This window comes from Schistocerca gregaria, chromosome X (assembly GCF_023897955.1).
Source record: "Schistocerca gregaria isolate iqSchGreg1 chromosome X, iqSchGreg1.2, whole genome shotgun sequence".
Taxonomy (NCBI): Eukaryota; Metazoa; Arthropoda; class Insecta; order Orthoptera; family Acrididae; genus Schistocerca; species Schistocerca gregaria.
Window position 1 is genome coordinate 487,444,461 of NC_064931.1, and position 17,679 is coordinate 487,462,139.

A 17,679-nucleotide genomic window follows, 5' to 3' on the forward strand; every position below is an offset into this window, starting at 1 on the left:
TCATATGCTACCATTATAGACATGAGAACACATGTCATACAGGTCTGTAGAATGGAATATTGAGTAGTTGAACCTCACATATGGCTCATATAATGTGGTGTGAAACAACCAGATGCAATTGTCCTTTGGCATGCAGTGTTCCACTAGCAAGATGTGTTTTTAGCAAGCATACTTAATTCCATAGGATTTCTATCCCATTTTTGACATATTCCATAAATTGCAGACATCCAATGGCTATTTTGAGATGCCTCCTTCAAGGACGTCACTACAGATTTATACTGTTGTCACTGTGAGATAGCATTTTGTCTCTAATAATATTGATGTAGACAATATGTTAAACCCCAGTGAACCCTCCTATAAATAGAGATCTAGTGTTCAGGCCAACATTGCATTTTTAAGTGATTCATAATATAAATACTAAGTGTTTCATGTTGTATATAGAACATATACCACTTCCAACAAATTTGTATATGGAGATGGTTGAGGACTCTAAAAGTGTGAATGGTATATAAAATGTTTTCATTGTCATAATCAATTGGTGGGATAGTGGGATGTCTATTGGCTAGCAACTTATTGTTTTGATGAGCTTACACATTTCCACAGGATTTCTAAATAATTTCTAACAAATTCTGGTATGATTCTTTCAGCAAGAGCACTTGTGCGGTAAGTCTTTCGTCAGTCACATTTCTGAGTATCAGGAGATGAGTGGTGAAACAACCACACATGTGGACTTTGGGAAATTCTGCAAGTCCGCTAGTTTGTGGAACACTGAAATATGTTCAAATGCAACTAGACTTTGAAATATTTCTGACAATCACCAAACTTAAGAATTACTCAATGTTGTGGGGACTTTGATTTTATGAAGGCTGATCTCAAATATTTCAAACAAACGCCAGACTTTAAATATAATTCTGTGAAGTGGGAATACGATGGCTTACTGAATAATTCGTGTGTTGCACAGTAGTCATTTAAGTTACATAAAACTGGTTTTGTGTGATTGTGTTGAGGAACTAATAAATGCAATGCATTAATAATGCTAACTTATCTTGTTGCACCATGGAGACTTCATGAAAATTTATCCCATACATCTACGTTTTACACAAATTTTTAACTAATTGACCCATGTTACAACAAAATTGTAACAAATTACTTCATGTTACAGCGAAATTATACCAAAATGCCCACATTACTGTGAAACTGTAACATTTTACCCCACATTACAGTTCAGTTGTAACAAAATGCTCCATGCTACAGAAAAAAAAAATCCCAACAAGATCCCCCTTCTTGCAGTAAAAAATTGGAACAAAATGCCTCTGTTACAGTGAAATTATACCAACCTGCCCCATGTTACGGCAAAAATTGTGATATAATGCCCTACATTACAGCAAAGTTCTGACAAAATGCTCTTCTTGTAGCAAAAATTGTAACAAATTACCTATACACCACTATGTTACACCAAAATTCGCTGAATGCACACAAGCTGTAGTGTTATGTGAGAGCTGTAAGGTAAACCACAGACTTAACACAACAAGCTGGTACAAGTTCTGCATCACTCACATACTCATCATGCTGAGATGGAGCTATTATTAAATGCAATGTCAAAGTTTTCCTGATTATTCAGTGCTGTAACCAAAGACCTCTTCACTCCAGCACAGTCGTATCCTATTGGGCTCTTCCCTGTGTCATGCAATGTAACAGTTGTGGGATGTATTTATATCTCACAAACATTCCACAGCTGGTGCGGTCTGCATGGTTGCCAAATTTCAGTTGCCCTACTGGGTTTTCTCAAGACATCGCAGTAAAAGTAAATCATGTGTGCTAACTATAGGACTCAAGTGCACCCTTGCAAAAATCCAAGTTGACCACTAAGTTTAAAATCAAAGATTAGGAATGCCATACATCATCACAAGCCAAAATGGTGATTCAACACATCATCAGTGATGTCAGAATCCATGATGGTGATCCATATTGGCTCATCTGGGGATACAGGCACAGCCTTTTGCTTTACCAGTCCAAAATACACTCTGACCAAAAAAAAGTGATGCTCCATGAAGGAATTATGCGAATGGGACAAAATTGGTAGAAGTGATGTACATGCATGGACAAAATATTGCAATTTTTAAAAAAATTGATGATTTATTCAAGAGAAGGAGCTTCACAAACTGAACAAGTAAATAATGCACCTGTCCACCTTTGTCCCTTAAACAAGCAGTTATTTGGCTGGCACTGATTGATAGAGTTGTTGGACAACATCCTGAGTGATATTGTGCACAATTATGTCCAATTGGTGTGTTAGCTCATCAAAATCCCAAGATGTTTGGAGGGCTCTGTTCACATCACTCCAAACATTCTCAATTAGGGAGAGATCCAGTGATCTTTCTGGCCAGAATAGAATTGTCCTCAGTGATGAGTCTCACTTCAAACTGAGCTCTGATGACCAGCAAAGACGTGTCTGGAGATGCACAAGACAGTGAGGACCTGCCAATTTGACTGTAACCTGTCATAGAGCCCGACAACCAGTAGTGATGATCTGTGGTGCCATTTCCTTTCATAGTAGCACCCTTACAACACAGCAGTATGTTGTTGATATTCTATGCCCTGGTTCGTTGCCCTTATTGGAAGCCATCGTGGGCTTACATTCCATCAAGATATGCCCACCCACACATGGCGAGAGTTTCTACAGCTTGTCTTCATGCTTTCCACAACCTATCTTGGCCAACAAGGTGATCAGATCTCTCCCCAAGTGACAACATTTGGAGCATTACGGGCAGGGTCCTCTAACCAGCTAGGGATTTTGGTGATCTAACACGTCAACTTACCACAAATTGGCACAATATCCCTTAGGAGGGCAGCCAACGACTCTATCAATCAATGCCAAGACCACATTATTGACTTGCTCAGTTTGTGGAACTCTTTCTCTTGAATAAATCATCAGATTTTTTAAAAATTGTAATCATTTGTTTCTCAGTGAATGTACATCATGCCTACCAATTTCTGTCACATTTGGGTAATTTCTCCATGGTGCATAGATTTTTTTGTGTGTTAGAGTGTAGTTGTTCCGGTTTGCATGGCACTGCAATCACCTACCCCCACCACTCATCCATAGCATCCAGGCTTCTAGCCATCATGTGGATTCGACACTCATGCTGTGTGCACCATAGTGAAAGGTTGATCATTACAAAGCAAGATCCACCACCTACAGACAGAGAAAACTGACTTGCACAGTCAATTGCATCAACCCACTTTTCTCTCTCAATGTTCATTATTATTCATTGTATATGTGTATTTATTTTATGGTTTTCATTTAATCCTCCTTCATTACAGCAGCCCCCTGATGTAGATGATGCAGTACCTGATACCTGATATCAAGTCAGTGCACCCACACATACTCCTTGGTGCAGCTCACATGACACTAGAGTGGAAATCATGTCAGCACACAGAACTGTTTCCAGACGTTAAGTTTACACTATATCCAAGGTATACACCACACATCAGGCTATAGGTAATTCATTTCAGAAAGCTGCTGTTCACCCCTACTTATCAAGAGACCACCAACATGTTAATCTCAGTTTAGCATGTGACATAGACTTTGAAGTTATGGTAGAAGTAGAGATCATCAGATGGGGTACAATAATAGAGTTCACTTTGGGTACTGCAATATTCATTTCCATGGACAGACTCAATCTATGGCAAGCATATGTTAAGGCACTCTTCAATGATATTGTCAAGTATGTGTTGGAACAAAAAGTTCGTGAGGAGGATGAGGAGTTAGATAAGTGTACAAGTGCATGCATGTGTGTTATATCTAAATCTACTAGTATTACTCCTATGAACAGAAATTCCATACAAGTGAAGTTAACAGGTGGTGTACCTAAGCCTATTAATGCTCCAATTGATTTAAATGAAATTCGTGTTTGAAGCACATAAAAAACAGTTATTTGGAAAATATTGCAGAGTAATAAATGAAACTTATGTAAAAAAAAAGGATGGCAGTGTTTTAATAGCAGTCGTTTATTTTCCACAGTCAATTAAGCACAAAGGTGTATATTAACACTGTATGAAAGTTGTATCACAATAACAAATAATATTTTCACAAGTTTCAGTGTGTTTTATTCCTCATACATAGTTCGCATGAGACTTAAAAAAATCAGGGAGGGAGGGAAAGAGAGGTGAACTTTCATTATCAGAAGAGAGAAAATGTGTGTTGAATGTGGCTGCTCAAAAATTATGGGGTCTGTGTGAGGCACTTTCCTGGATAGGAGTTATGACCTTGATATAAAATCAGTGTCAGCTCATAGCTAAAATTTGTGGAGGTACTACTTCAGAAAACTTTTAGCATTATTTTAAAATCATGTAAAAGTAAACAAAAATTTAGAAAAAGGAATTTTTTATCGAATTTGACAACAATAAAGAACAAAATCAAACATTTTTAATTACTTTAACCTAAATTGTTACAGTTCAAGTTTGATCTACTCATTTAAAAATGAAATCCTATCTTCTTTTGTTAATTTACACAAAAGGTCAATAAATTTCTCTTTGAACTCTGGATGACAACTGAGGAAATTTGTCTCCACTGAAATAACTGCAAGTGCATTTGGTCTTTCCAAATCTTTAGTGCCTCTTAATTTTTTTTTATTCTTTTCAATGTAAAAGCAGTGGTATGCCTCTGACATAGTCATAGGAAATGTCATGAGGATTTTTATTAGTTTTGTAATTTCACTGAGAGCATCATCTGGATTTCTATTTTTTTGAACATAAATTTCTGCAGCTGAATTAATTTGCAATATTCACAAACATCACTCCTGTGACAGAATGTTTTTAGTTCCATTTCAAGCTTTTCTTTGTCAGTCAGGGAATATGCTTCACTGGTCAGCACTATCTCTTCTGGAGGATGTTCATCCTTATACCTAGTGAAGCATTTCTTGTTGAACAATTTAGCATGAGTTTAGTAGAAGAATATCTGCCCATTGCATCAACATCTATAAAGTCACATACTTCCTTAGCTTCCTTTGAAGGACTCTTAGAGTACTTTGAGCTTCTTAATTTTAAAATAGCAGTTTGAAATTTGTTAAATGTTCATCAGTTTTAAACATACTATTTTCTGAAATTGCATTTACTTGTAAACTACTTTTAATATGAAACATAATCTGAGGAAAAAGCTCTAAACAAAACTTAAAATAATCAGCAACCAGAAATTTTAAAGTTTCTGTTGCTTCTGCAATGGTTTGATCTGCATTTGATGTTGAATGAATTTCAGTAAGTTAGTTTTTTGAAAGGTTACAAATTTTCTTGAACTTTGTTTATGGGTCATATGTCGAAGTACCACCTTGTAGGGGATGGATGTGGAATGCTAGCATCAATATGCTTCTTTAGACTGGACACATGTTGTGATCTCAAGCAGGTTATTGGAATACAGTCAGATTATTACAGAAAAATATTCTTACATTCCATATAATACTTGTTGTATTTCTCATTACTAAATTAAGTAGAGGTGCATAACAATGAATAATATGTCCATTAATATAAACTGCTTTTAGTTTTGCTTGAACTTCTGCTTTTCTCCTTTTCATGATATTTGTACCAATAAATGTCTGAAGTGCCAGTTTAGTCCATTTACTTGATGGATTACGTCATATTGTTCAAAATATGTTTTGACATGCCATCTGCACCTTGATTTTCTCGGAAAAACATCCCCAACACACTCAGATATTTCTCCATTCAATACATAGCAAAAGAAAAAGGATCATTTCAATGTGTTCTGAAACATCTGTTGTCATCAGCCATGACAGCTACAAAGGATGCTTTTTTTAATTTCCATTATTACCTCCTCATGGTATATTTGTTGCAGGCAATCAAGTATCTCATTCTGAATGGTCTTAGAAACATTTTTGAAGACTTCACTGGTTTCTAAGTGAGTCTTCAAATCTGAACATAACTAGATGCAAAATTCATTAATCCTCTAAATGTCTCTTAGATTTACTGAATCACGTTTTTCCATCACATCCACATAACAGAGTTTCAAAGTTTCCACACAAGAAAATGCAATCTATTGTTTTGGACAGAATTTAATGGTTCTATTAACCTTCATATTACGCTCAATAACTGAAAATCTCAGTTGAACAATTTGAGGTAGGGAAGCTGGGTTGGCGAAGTCAGCTTATGAAGATAATAAGAATAAAATTAGATTAAGGTGTACTTTTTTATTTACATTATTTACAGTTAACTGCAAATACCATCACTGACACACTGAAGGTACCATTTCTACTGTATCTTACAAAATGTGCTGAAACTGATGGTTATCAACCTTAATGCAAGCATGACAGCAGCGAACATGATTCTGAAGCACATTTACAAATATCCCTGCTGTATTTCAAATCATCATGGGCAGCTACAATTCTGGCAACTAATTCCATCTGTATCCACTGGTGTCTCATACACAAGTAACTTTAGAGATCCCCTTAAGAAATAATCAAGGAGACTCAGGTCAGGTGACCTAGCAGGCCCTGGAAAGGATCTCCCCTTCCAATCCAATGACCAGCAAATACAGCACTGAGATGGTTGAGGGTATTCACACTGGAGTGCAGCCGTGCACTGTCACGTTGTATCCACATCATCCCACAAACAACTAAGGGTACATTCCCCAACAACTCAGGTAGAACTCTTTGCATGAACCTGAAGTACAGGTGGCCATTCAGATGGCCAGGTAAAAGATATGACCCACTGAGACTGTTGCCTACAATACCGGCCAAGATATTCACAGGAAAACATACTTGGTGGTGTGACTACAGCATTAAGAGTTTTTCTCATCCCACACATGGCTATTCCTGCTGTTTGAAATACCATCACCATCGAATGAGGCCTAGTCAGTAAACAGTATGGTTTGGAGGAAATTTGGTTGATCAGTCCATTGTTGGAACAACCACTGACACAGTATGACCCTTGATGCAAAGTAAGTCATAAGCATTGCATGGACTTCTTGTGCATGATATGTGCATAGTTATTGTTCATGGAGTACTCACCACACACTAGAATGTGCAGGGCTCATTTAAAGTGCAATATCATGAGTATTTGTAAGGGGGCCTGTTAGAATTCATTCCAGCACCACGTCCTCAAAATCAAGTGTGCTAGTGGTCCTCGCGTTTTCAGGGACCTTTCCAAAGAACCAGTCTCTTGCATTCATTGATCAGGAGAAATAAACACTCGCTATGATGGATGATGCCTGTTAGGGTATCGTTCCCTGTATAGGTAGCCTTTCAGCAGCAAGAGCATTGCAACGTACTTCCCCATACATAAGGTGCATGTCAGTGAGTCCTGCGAAACTGTACTGATACTGCTCCACTGTATTGTACTGTACATCTCTGAGTAGCACTGAGTAATGAATGGGTCTGCCATTGATTCATAGCATGTTCTGTCATGGGACAATGTAAATACAACAGAGCCACGTTATGCGTAAGTAAAGTAAACAAAGCCTGTATCATGACTTCCTAGTAATCGGGCTCATCCTCCTCGTTTCCTTGCAGGAAATAAAAAATGTACATGCAAATAGACAGTACAGTATGTGTAAACTTGTACGCATATTAATTGTACGTAATCTGGAAAAGAGTAATGCTAGACAATTTAGTAGACAAGTTTACTTCAGTTTCTCCATAAGCTGGCTTCTTTGACCCCAGATTCCCTACCTCAAATTGTTCAGTGGAGCATTCTCTATGTTCTGTTACATTTTTTGCAGCTCTCATAGAAACACCCTGTACATGCTCACAGGCATAAAAATCTATGGAACCTGCTGTCCAGCCCAAGTCCAAACATACAAGAGTGCATAACAAATCCGACAGTGAGTCAAATACATTGCAGTCATTTTTACAAGTTTTGGAAAGAATGACTTAGTGTCAGTCACTTCATGGTCTGGCATCACAAGCTGCACCCCCAGCAAGCTCAGGATTTAACATCCAGTCTTATCCTTGGGTGAGCTGTTAGACTATTAAGTGTTGAACAACCTCTTTTCTTAACCATAACTTTCTTATGGAGAGACAGCTGTGAAAACATATGCTGCGGACGTCCACTTATAGTCACAGAACTTATTAAATGGGGATGCAAAACAATGGTGAAAACTTCCTGTAAAATAAAATAACAAAAAAAATCGCCAAATAGAATAGTTGGAAGCAGAATAATAATCATATTCAAGAATACGGTACAAGGCTTTTATAAAAACACTTGAAGAGTAAAACAAAAACTACATACCATATGCAGTCAGTACACTACTGTTATCACCACAGAATACCAAATTGTAGGAAGTGCAAGATCCATGTTACAATACAGAAATGGAGAATGAAAATAGCACTCCTAGCGGCCTGGCAGTAAACTCAGAATTCGAAAAATATAGCACAAAAATGCAAAATATGAGTATGAGATAACATTTTTCATTTATACTTTATGAGTGGGACTGGTTCGCAACCATGTGGTATTTTATAAATGACATCATGGTCTCTTTTTGAGCCAAATTCTTCAAAGAGAAAAGGAGTGTAATGACGTGGGACTTGGCAAGAACGCTTGACACTGTAAAAAGAGTAACTTTTAGCATTATGCTGACATAGCATTGCATCACAGCACCCATCATGCCAGTCAGTGCCCAGATAGTTACCAAAACCTGGAACACTTTGGCATGCAGTGTACATGACATCTGCAGCACTGACACCACAAAAAACTAGCTTAGGCATGTGTAAATACAGGTCGCTGCCAGGCAGATCATCAAATCAGCGAGTCATGGAGTTGGTGTCCATCACAATATCAGTCTCCGATATGAGGTCACTCAGCCATGGGGTCCATCTGTCACCAGACATGCTGAGGGTCAAGCTGAGATGCTCCTAGCCACTGAGCTATTGGGTCATCTACCAATGTCCGTAACCACCAACCAGTCCCTTAACCCGTTTACTCTCCAAATCTGTAGACACATCACCTGCCTCAGCTGGGCAGATCTCGGCCACCTAGCAACGTGACAACTCCAGACCACCTATCACAACATTGCTGAGAAACATCAACCACACACAGTCATGGCCCTGCTGGGTTACGCTGAGCATAGCAATTATTCATGTCTTCAAGACAACACTTCCTGCTGAAGTCCACAAGATCAATGACTGACAATGCTCATGGAACAATGAATGCTATATAGTGATACTTGGCTGTGCCACATGACAATTGTGCACACCTGTAGCTACTGTAAGCTTGTTGGAGCAATAAAACATTTTCAAGAATGTCGTGTACTACTGTAAGCTTGTTGGAGCAATAAAACATTTTCATGAATGTTGTGTATCTTGCTGAGCCACCTTACTCCTCCAGCCCTCGCTAACCCTTTGAACCCTCACTGCCCAAGTGTGAGAGCTCAATGCCATCCTGCTACATCTCAAACAAGCTTGATAGGCTTGCACAAAACATTTGTCATCCTCAGGAGACATCATGCTAATACCATGTAAAACTCTAAGTCACTGAGAACGTTGAAATAAACATACTGGTTCATAGTTGCAGTAACATGAATGAGTGGTCCCAAGTCATGGTACAAAACCACCACCAAAAGATCACAGAATCATCTCCAGCCTGATCTGCACCCTCTCCACACTGTAGGTCAAATGCCCATTGGGTGTACAGCACTCCCCCAAAAGCTGGTAAGTTTGAAACCAGCTGCCATTGAGGAGGCACAACACTAGCCTCTAGTCTGACATCAGCAGCTTCCTATGACCACTGTTCTTACACCAAGTTACATGGTTACAAGTGTTCCTATTAAACATACTGAACGGTCCATACTGAGATATTAATAAATCAGGCAACCCCATTCACAGCATGATCATGGGCACATCGAAACACGATATCTTATTTCTACCATTCTGCCATACCTCCATGTTAATCCACAGTACTGTACAACTCCAAACAACCGATAGGCCCAAAGACAGTTCACTGCCATGACTTTGGCCAATGGTGCAAAATCACAGGTTAGCCCGATACCAGTTATTCACCATCTACAGCACTCCAAAGCAACAAAAATGCTCTTCTAAAGGTGGTGATTAATATCTTCCTTTAACCTTAATATATTATTTACTGGTTTTAAGTACAATAAAATAACAATTTACAGAACTTTGTGACAATAGGTTCACCTACCTGTTTCCTCTACACTTGCCACTGATTTTGTTAATTCTTTGTGTTAGCTGTTCTTTATTCAACAGGTAAAGGCTCAGTTTTCCGTGGAACATTCACCAATTTATGGATTACTTTGTGAAAGGACGATTAGCTTTCCTTTATTATCTGCCACTTTATTTAACATGTTGATTGCTAGCAGACACAGCAGAGGTTCACACCTAACACTGTGCCCACTGATGGTCAAAGACTCCACTTCATCTAGTACAGTATACATACGTACATCAATCCTTGTTCCATAGATCATGGATACAACATTTCGTAATGATGTGGAATGTGTCACTTTAACATAAGTTTTCCTTACACAAAATTAATTAATTCTTTTTTTACAGTTACTACTTCATATCTAAGAATTCATCTATTGAGTAGAAGGAGTTGTCATTCAGAAATTATTTGAATTTGCTTCTAAATGTTGGTTGGCTATCTGTCAGACTTATTACTATTTGGCAAATGACCAAAGATTTTTGTGGCAGCATAATTCACCCCTTTCTGTGCCAAAGTGAGATTTAATCCAGAAAATTGAATATCATCCCTTCTTCTAGTGTTGTAGCTATCCACTTTGCTGTTATTTTTGAATTGGGATGGGTTATTAATGACAAATTTCATAAGTGAATATATGTATTGTGAAGGTACTGTGAATATCCCGAGTTCCTTAAGTAAATACCTTCAAGGTGAGCTTGGGTGGGCTCCAGCTATTATTCTGATTACACGCTTTTGTGCAATGAATACTTTCTCTCTTAATGACGAATTGCCCCAAAATATGATGCCATGTGAAAGCAGTGAATGAAAATAGGCATAGTAGGCTAGTTTACTTGTATGTTTATCACAAAAATTTGCAATAACCCTAGTAGAATAAGTAGCTGAACCTACCCATTTCAGGAGATCATTGGTGTGTTTCTTCCAATTCAATTTCTCATCCAAGCACACACCCAGGAATTTTGATTATTCGACGTTAGCAACAGACTTCCGTTCATAGCCTATATTTATCAATGGTGTTATGCGATTTACTGTACAGAATTGTATAAACTGTGTTTTCTCAAAATTTAGTGAGAGAACATTTGTAGAGAACCACTTATTAATTTTTTGAAAGACATTATTTGCAATTTCCTCAGCTGATTCTTGCTTCTTAGGTGTAATTACTACACTTGTATCATCAGCAAAACGAACTAACTTTGTATCTTCATGAATATAGAGTGGCAAGTCATTAATATATATTAAGAACAATAAGGGACCCAAGACTGAACCCTGTGGGGGACACCATTCTTGATAACTCCCAGTTAGAGGACTCTGCTATTTTTTGTAGACTATCTGTACTGTTAATTTCAACCTTCTGCATTCTTCCAGTTAAGTATGAATTAAACCATTTGTGCACTGCCCCACTCATACCACAATACTTAAGCTTATCTAGAAGAATTTCATGATTCACACAATCAGAAGCCTTTGAGAGATTACAAAATATCCCAATGGGTGATGTTCGGTTATTCATTGCATTTAATATTTGATCAGTGGAAGCATATATACTGCAGTACTCTGCATTCATCTGTATTTCTTGAGTTGATGCCAGTGTACAGGACATCAGGTACAGTATCTTGGTCACCGTTTTGAACTTTGCTTTTTGCAACTTTATACAACAAACAAAGGTATACTGTACTAAACAGAGTGACTTGTGTGTCCACCAGTGGGCACACAGCATCCCCTGCTGTGTCCACTAGGAGCCTCACAGCAGTCAATGTGTTAAACTATACCAAGTGCCTTCTTCTTCTTCTTCTTCTTCTTCTTCTTCTTCTTCTCCTCGTCCTCCTCCTCCTCCTCCTCAACATTTTCACATCATCACTTACCTCCTGTTGTGTTAAGTCTTAGTTGTGATCCTTAGTCTTTGCCATTGTCTCTTGCAAAAGTAGGAAATTCAGTAGTACAGAAAAAGTTTTGTTCACTGGACAAGAATGTAAACAAATTTTAATTTTTGTATGTGGTGCAAAGGTTTTCATTGTGACACCTTATGGAGCACCTAACAGCTTTCTTGCGACCTTACTTTTATTTCCACCTTCTAGTCACAAGGCTTTTGCAAGGCTATTCATTCCTCTTCTCTCTTCTAAGAATTCAAATGGTTAATCTGATACATTATCGGAGGTAACTCTTGTCTCCATTTTCAGTCTTCAAACCACAATAATTTAGACCATATTCTCCACTTCCTTTTTGACAAACTTCATCACATCATTTTCCTTTATTTGATCTTTTTTCTCTACCTGTCCTTTCTATCAATTCCATTACCACCAATGACTGAACTAGCTCCTAATTCAAATGTAAGTTTATCTTGTCACTGGTTCATTGAACATGTTTGTGTAAATATTAGGCTTGTGAATTTTCTCTTAAGTTCATTCTTAAATTCATTTCAGGAATGAATAGAAAATGGCATGAGCTATATTCTGGTCTCCTGTATATTTTGATACCAATTTGAAACATTCATGCTATAAGTCAACCATAATATAATTACTCTGGTTCATACTTTTTCTGTCTGGAGGGCAACTCTTTACTTACTTAAAATTTTAGAATATTATAAATACTTTATAAAATTCCATCAAGAAACATGAAAATCTTTCCTTGCAGTCAACAACATGAAGATAGGTTACACACATAACATATAATTCATGAGCCTTCTTTGAGGCAATGTAATTTAAGACAAACATGAAAGACCACCACAGTGAGAGGTAGAATTTTCATGTTAAATAAGTTAAGGTATCTGGCACATTTCTGGAAGACATGGCTGGAAAAAGTAGCAGTCATGCTTCCTTTGTCAAATCCCCTAAGCTGATGAGCCCCATTTAACTGTGACATCAGTGGTTCTTTTTTCATCATTGGGATAGTTAATAACAGTACCACAGGAGAAAGTGGTTTACCATTAGTGAAGGCCACATTCAATGGGAATACCTCCGATGGAGGCAGAAGATCGTGACATTATGACTGCATCATCAATTAGCTAACAGGTTAACCTGGTATCTACATACATACTCTGAAAGCCACTGTATGGTGCACGGCAGGAGGTACCTTGTACCACTAATAGTTATTTCTCTTTCTGTTCCACTCATATAAAGAGCGGGGAAAAAATTACTATCTACATGCATCCATACGAGCCCTGATTTCTCTTACCTTGTTCTCGTAATCTATATGCGAAATGAACTTTGGCAACAGCAGAATTTCTCTGCAGTCAACTTCAAATGCCAGTTCTCTAAATTTTCTCAGTAGCACATTACAAAAAGAATGTCATTGTCTTCTCTCTGTGGATTCCCATTTGAATTCAATAAGCATCTCCACAATACTCGGGTGTTGATCGAAGTTACTGGAAACAGATCTGGCAGCCTATCTGTGAATTGCTTTGTTGGTTTCCTTTATTCCAAAGTGGTGGGGATACTAAACACCCTAGCAGTACTCAATAATGTGTCTCACTTTTTTCAGATGAATCACACTTTCCTAAAATTCTCCCAATAAACTGAAGTCAATCATTTGTCTTCCTTGCTACAGTCCTTACATGCTCATTCCATTTCATATCACTTTGCACTATTATGGCTCGCTATTTAAACAATGTGATTGTGTCAAGCAGTACACTACTAATGCTACACTCAAACATTATGGGATTGGTTTTCCTACTCATTCTTGTATCTGGCTCCCAGGAAGGTGAATGCTTGCCAAAGGTAATGAGCCTAGATGACCATTAGAGAGCAGAGTCTCATCGCAGCACTGCACTTGCAGCATGAACGTGCCAAACTCATCTCCTCACGTGAATACGCTGGCCCATAGTGTTCCTTGTAGCTGATATAAATATGGTTGCCCAGCGAACAGTCAGTCAGTCAGTCAGTCAGTCCTATGGTCATGTCTGATATGCTAGTATCCACAGAAAAGAAGATATAGTAACTAACTGAATTACTGTTCTAGCAATGGCTATTTATACATAAAATGTATTACTCAAACAGGAAAGAAATTTCAGCATTGGAATCCACTTCAAAATAACATGGCTAAATAATGGGATTTCCCTTTCATACTGGAGTATGTTGTTGTTGTTGTTGTCTTCAGTCCTGAGACTGGTTTAATGCAGCTCTCCATGCTACTCTATCCTGTGCAAGCATCTTCATCTCCCAGTACCTACTGCAACCTACATCCTTCTGAATCTGCTTAGTGTATTCATCTCTTGGTCTCCCTATACGATTTTTACCCTCCACACTGCCCTCCAATACTAAATTGGTGATCCCTTGATGCCTCAGAACATGTCCTACCAACCGATTCCTTCTTCTGGTCAAGTTGTGCCACAAACTTCTCTTCTCCCCAATCCTATTCTATACTTCCTCATTAGTTACGTGATCTACCCATCTAATCTCCAGCATTCTTCTGCAGCACCACATTTCGAAAGCTTCTATTGTCTTCTTGTCCAAACTATTTATCGTCCATGTTTCACTTCCATACATGGCTACACTCCAAACAAATACTTTCAGAAACGACTTCTTGATACATGAATCTATATTCGATGTTAACAAATTTCTCTTCTTCAGAAACGCTTTCCTTGCCATTGACAGTCTATATTTTATATCCTCACTACTTTAACCATCATCAGTTATTTTACTTCCTAAGTAGCAAAACTCCTTTACTACTTTAAGTGTCTCATTTCCTAATCTAATTCCCTCAGCTTCACCCGATTTAATTTGACTAAATTCCATTATCCTCGTTTTGCTTTTGTTGATGTTCATCTTATATCCTCCTTTCAAGACACTGTCCATTCCGTTCAACTGCTCTTCCAAGTTCTTTGCCGTCTCTGACAGAATTACAATGTCATCGGCGAACCTAACAGTTTTTATTTCTTCTCCATGGATTTTAATACCTACTCCGAATTTTTCTTTTGTTTGCTTTACTGCTTGCTCAATATACAGATAATACAGGACTTGGACCACCTACTGATTTGCCCAGATATGTCTATAACATGCACTAAGATGATATTTTGAAAGTCAATGACAAAGCAAACTACGTTGCTAATTAGTGGGAAGGGAAGATATAATTGGTGCATCCGGATACGGAAGAAGAAGAAATATACAGATTGAATAACATCGGGGAGAGGCTACAACTCTGTCTCACTCCTTTCCCAACCACTGCTTCCCTTTCATACCCCTCGACTCTTATGACTGCCATCTGGTTTCTATACAAATTGTAAATAGCCTTTCGCTCCCTGTACTTTACCGCTGGCACTTTCAGAATTTGAAAGAGTATTCCAGTCAACATTGTCAAAAGCTTTCTCCAAGTCTACAAATGCTAGAAACGTAGGTTTGCCTTTTCTTAATCTTTCTCCTAAAATAAGTCGTAAGGTCAGTATTGCCTCACGTGTTCCAACATTTCTACGGAATGCAAACGGATCCTCCCCAAGGTCCGCATCTACCAGTTTTTCCATTTGTCTGTAAAGAATTCGCATTAGTATTTTACAGCTGTGTCTTATTAAACTGATAGTTCGGTAATTTTCACATCTGTCAGCACCTGCTTTCTTTGGGATTGGAATTATTATATTCTTCTTGAAGTCTGAGGGTATTTCGCCTGTCTCGTACATCTTGCTCACCAGCTGGTGGAGTTTTGTTATTACTGTCTCTCCCAAGGCCGTCAGTAGTTCTAATGGAATGTTGTCTACTCTGGGGGCCCTGTATCGACTCAGGTCGTTCAGTGCTCTGTCAAACTCTTCCAGTATCTTATCTCCCATTTCGTCTTCATCTACATCCTCTTCCATTTCCATAATATCGTCCTCAAGTACATCGCCCTTGTATAAATCTTCTATATACTCCTTCCACCTTTCTGCCTTCCCTTCTTTGCTTAGAACTGGGTTGCCATCTGAGCTCTTGATATTCATACACGTGGTTCTCTTCTCTCCAAAGGTCTCTTTAATTTTCTTGTAGGCAGTATCTATCTTACCCCTAGTGAGATAAGCCTCTACATCCTTACATTTGTCCTCTAGCCATCCCTGCTTAGCCATTTTGCGCTTCCTGACGATCTCATTTTTGAGACGTTTGTATTCCTTCTTGCCTGCTTCATTTACTGCATTTTTTATATTTTCTCCTTTCATCACTTAAATTCAATATTTATTTTGTTACCCAAGGATTTCTAACAGCCCTCCTCTTTTTACCTACTTTATCCTCTGCTGCCTTCACTATTTCATCCCTCAGAGCTACCCATTCTTCTTCTACTGTGTTTCTTTCCCCCATTCCTGTCAATTGTTCCCTTATGCTCTCCTTGAAACTCTGTATAACCTCTGGTTCTTTCAGCTTATCCAGATCCCATGTCATTAAATTCCCACCTCTTTGCAGTTTCTTCAGTTTTAATCTACAGGTCATAACCAAGAGATTGTGGTCAGAGTCCACATCTGCCCCTGGAAATGTCTTACAATTTAAAACCTGGTTCCTAAATCTCTGTCTTACCATTATATAATCTATCTGATACCTGTCAGTATCTCTAGGCTTCTTCCATGTATACAACCTTCTTTTATGATTCTTGAACCAAGTGTTAGCTATGATTAAGTTATGCTCTGTGCAAAATTCTACCAGACGGCTTCCTCTTTCATTTCTTAGCCCCAATCCATAACCACCTACTATGTTTCCTTCTCTCCCTTTTCCTATTGACGAATTCCAGTCACCCATGACTATTAAATTTTCGTCTCCCTTCACTACCTGAATAATTTCTTTTATCTCATCATACATTTCTTCAATTTCTTCGTCATCTGCAGAGCTAGTTGGCATATAAACTTGTACTACTGTAGTAGGCAGGGGCTTCGTGTCTATCTTGGCCACAGTAATGCGTTCACTATGCTGTTTGTAGTAGCTTACCAGCACTCCTATTTTTTTATTCATTATTAAACCTACTCCTGCATTACCCCTATTTGATTTTGTATTTATAACCCTGTATTCACCTGACCAAAAGTCTTGTTCCTCCTGCCACCGAACTTCACTAATTCCCACTATATCTACCTTTAACCTATCCATTTCCCTTTTTAAATTTTCTAACCTACCTGCCCGATAAAGGGATCTGACATTCCACGCTCCAATCCGTAGAACGCCAGTTTTCTTTCTCCTGATAACGACGTCCTCCTGAGTAGTCCCCGCCCGGAGATCCGAATGGGGGACTATTTTACCTCCGGAATATTTTACCCAAGAGGACGCCATCATCATTTAATCACACAGTAAAGCTGCATGTCCTCGGGAAAAATTACGGCTGTAGTTTCCCCTTGCTTTCAGCCGTTCGCAGTACCAGCACAGCAAGGCCGTTTTGGTTAATGTTCCAAGGCCAGATCAGTCAATCATCGAGACTGTTACCCCTGCAACTACTGAAAAGGCTGCTGCCCCTCTTCAGGAACCACATGTTTGTCTGGTCTCTCAACAGATACCCCTCCGTTGTAGTTGCACCTACGGTACGGCCATCTGTATCGCTGAGGCACGCAAGCCTCCCCACCAACGGCAAGGTCCATGGTTCATGGGGGGA

At 38.5% G+C, this 17,679-nt stretch overlaps 1 pseudogene; it reads right to left on the bottom strand.

The window, feature by feature from the left end:
• Nucleotides 1–4,477: 4,477 nt before the first annotated feature.
• Nucleotides 4,478–5,832, bottom strand: LOC126298151 (uncharacterized; annotated as a pseudogene).
• Nucleotides 5,833–17,679: the final 11,847 nt, after the last annotated feature.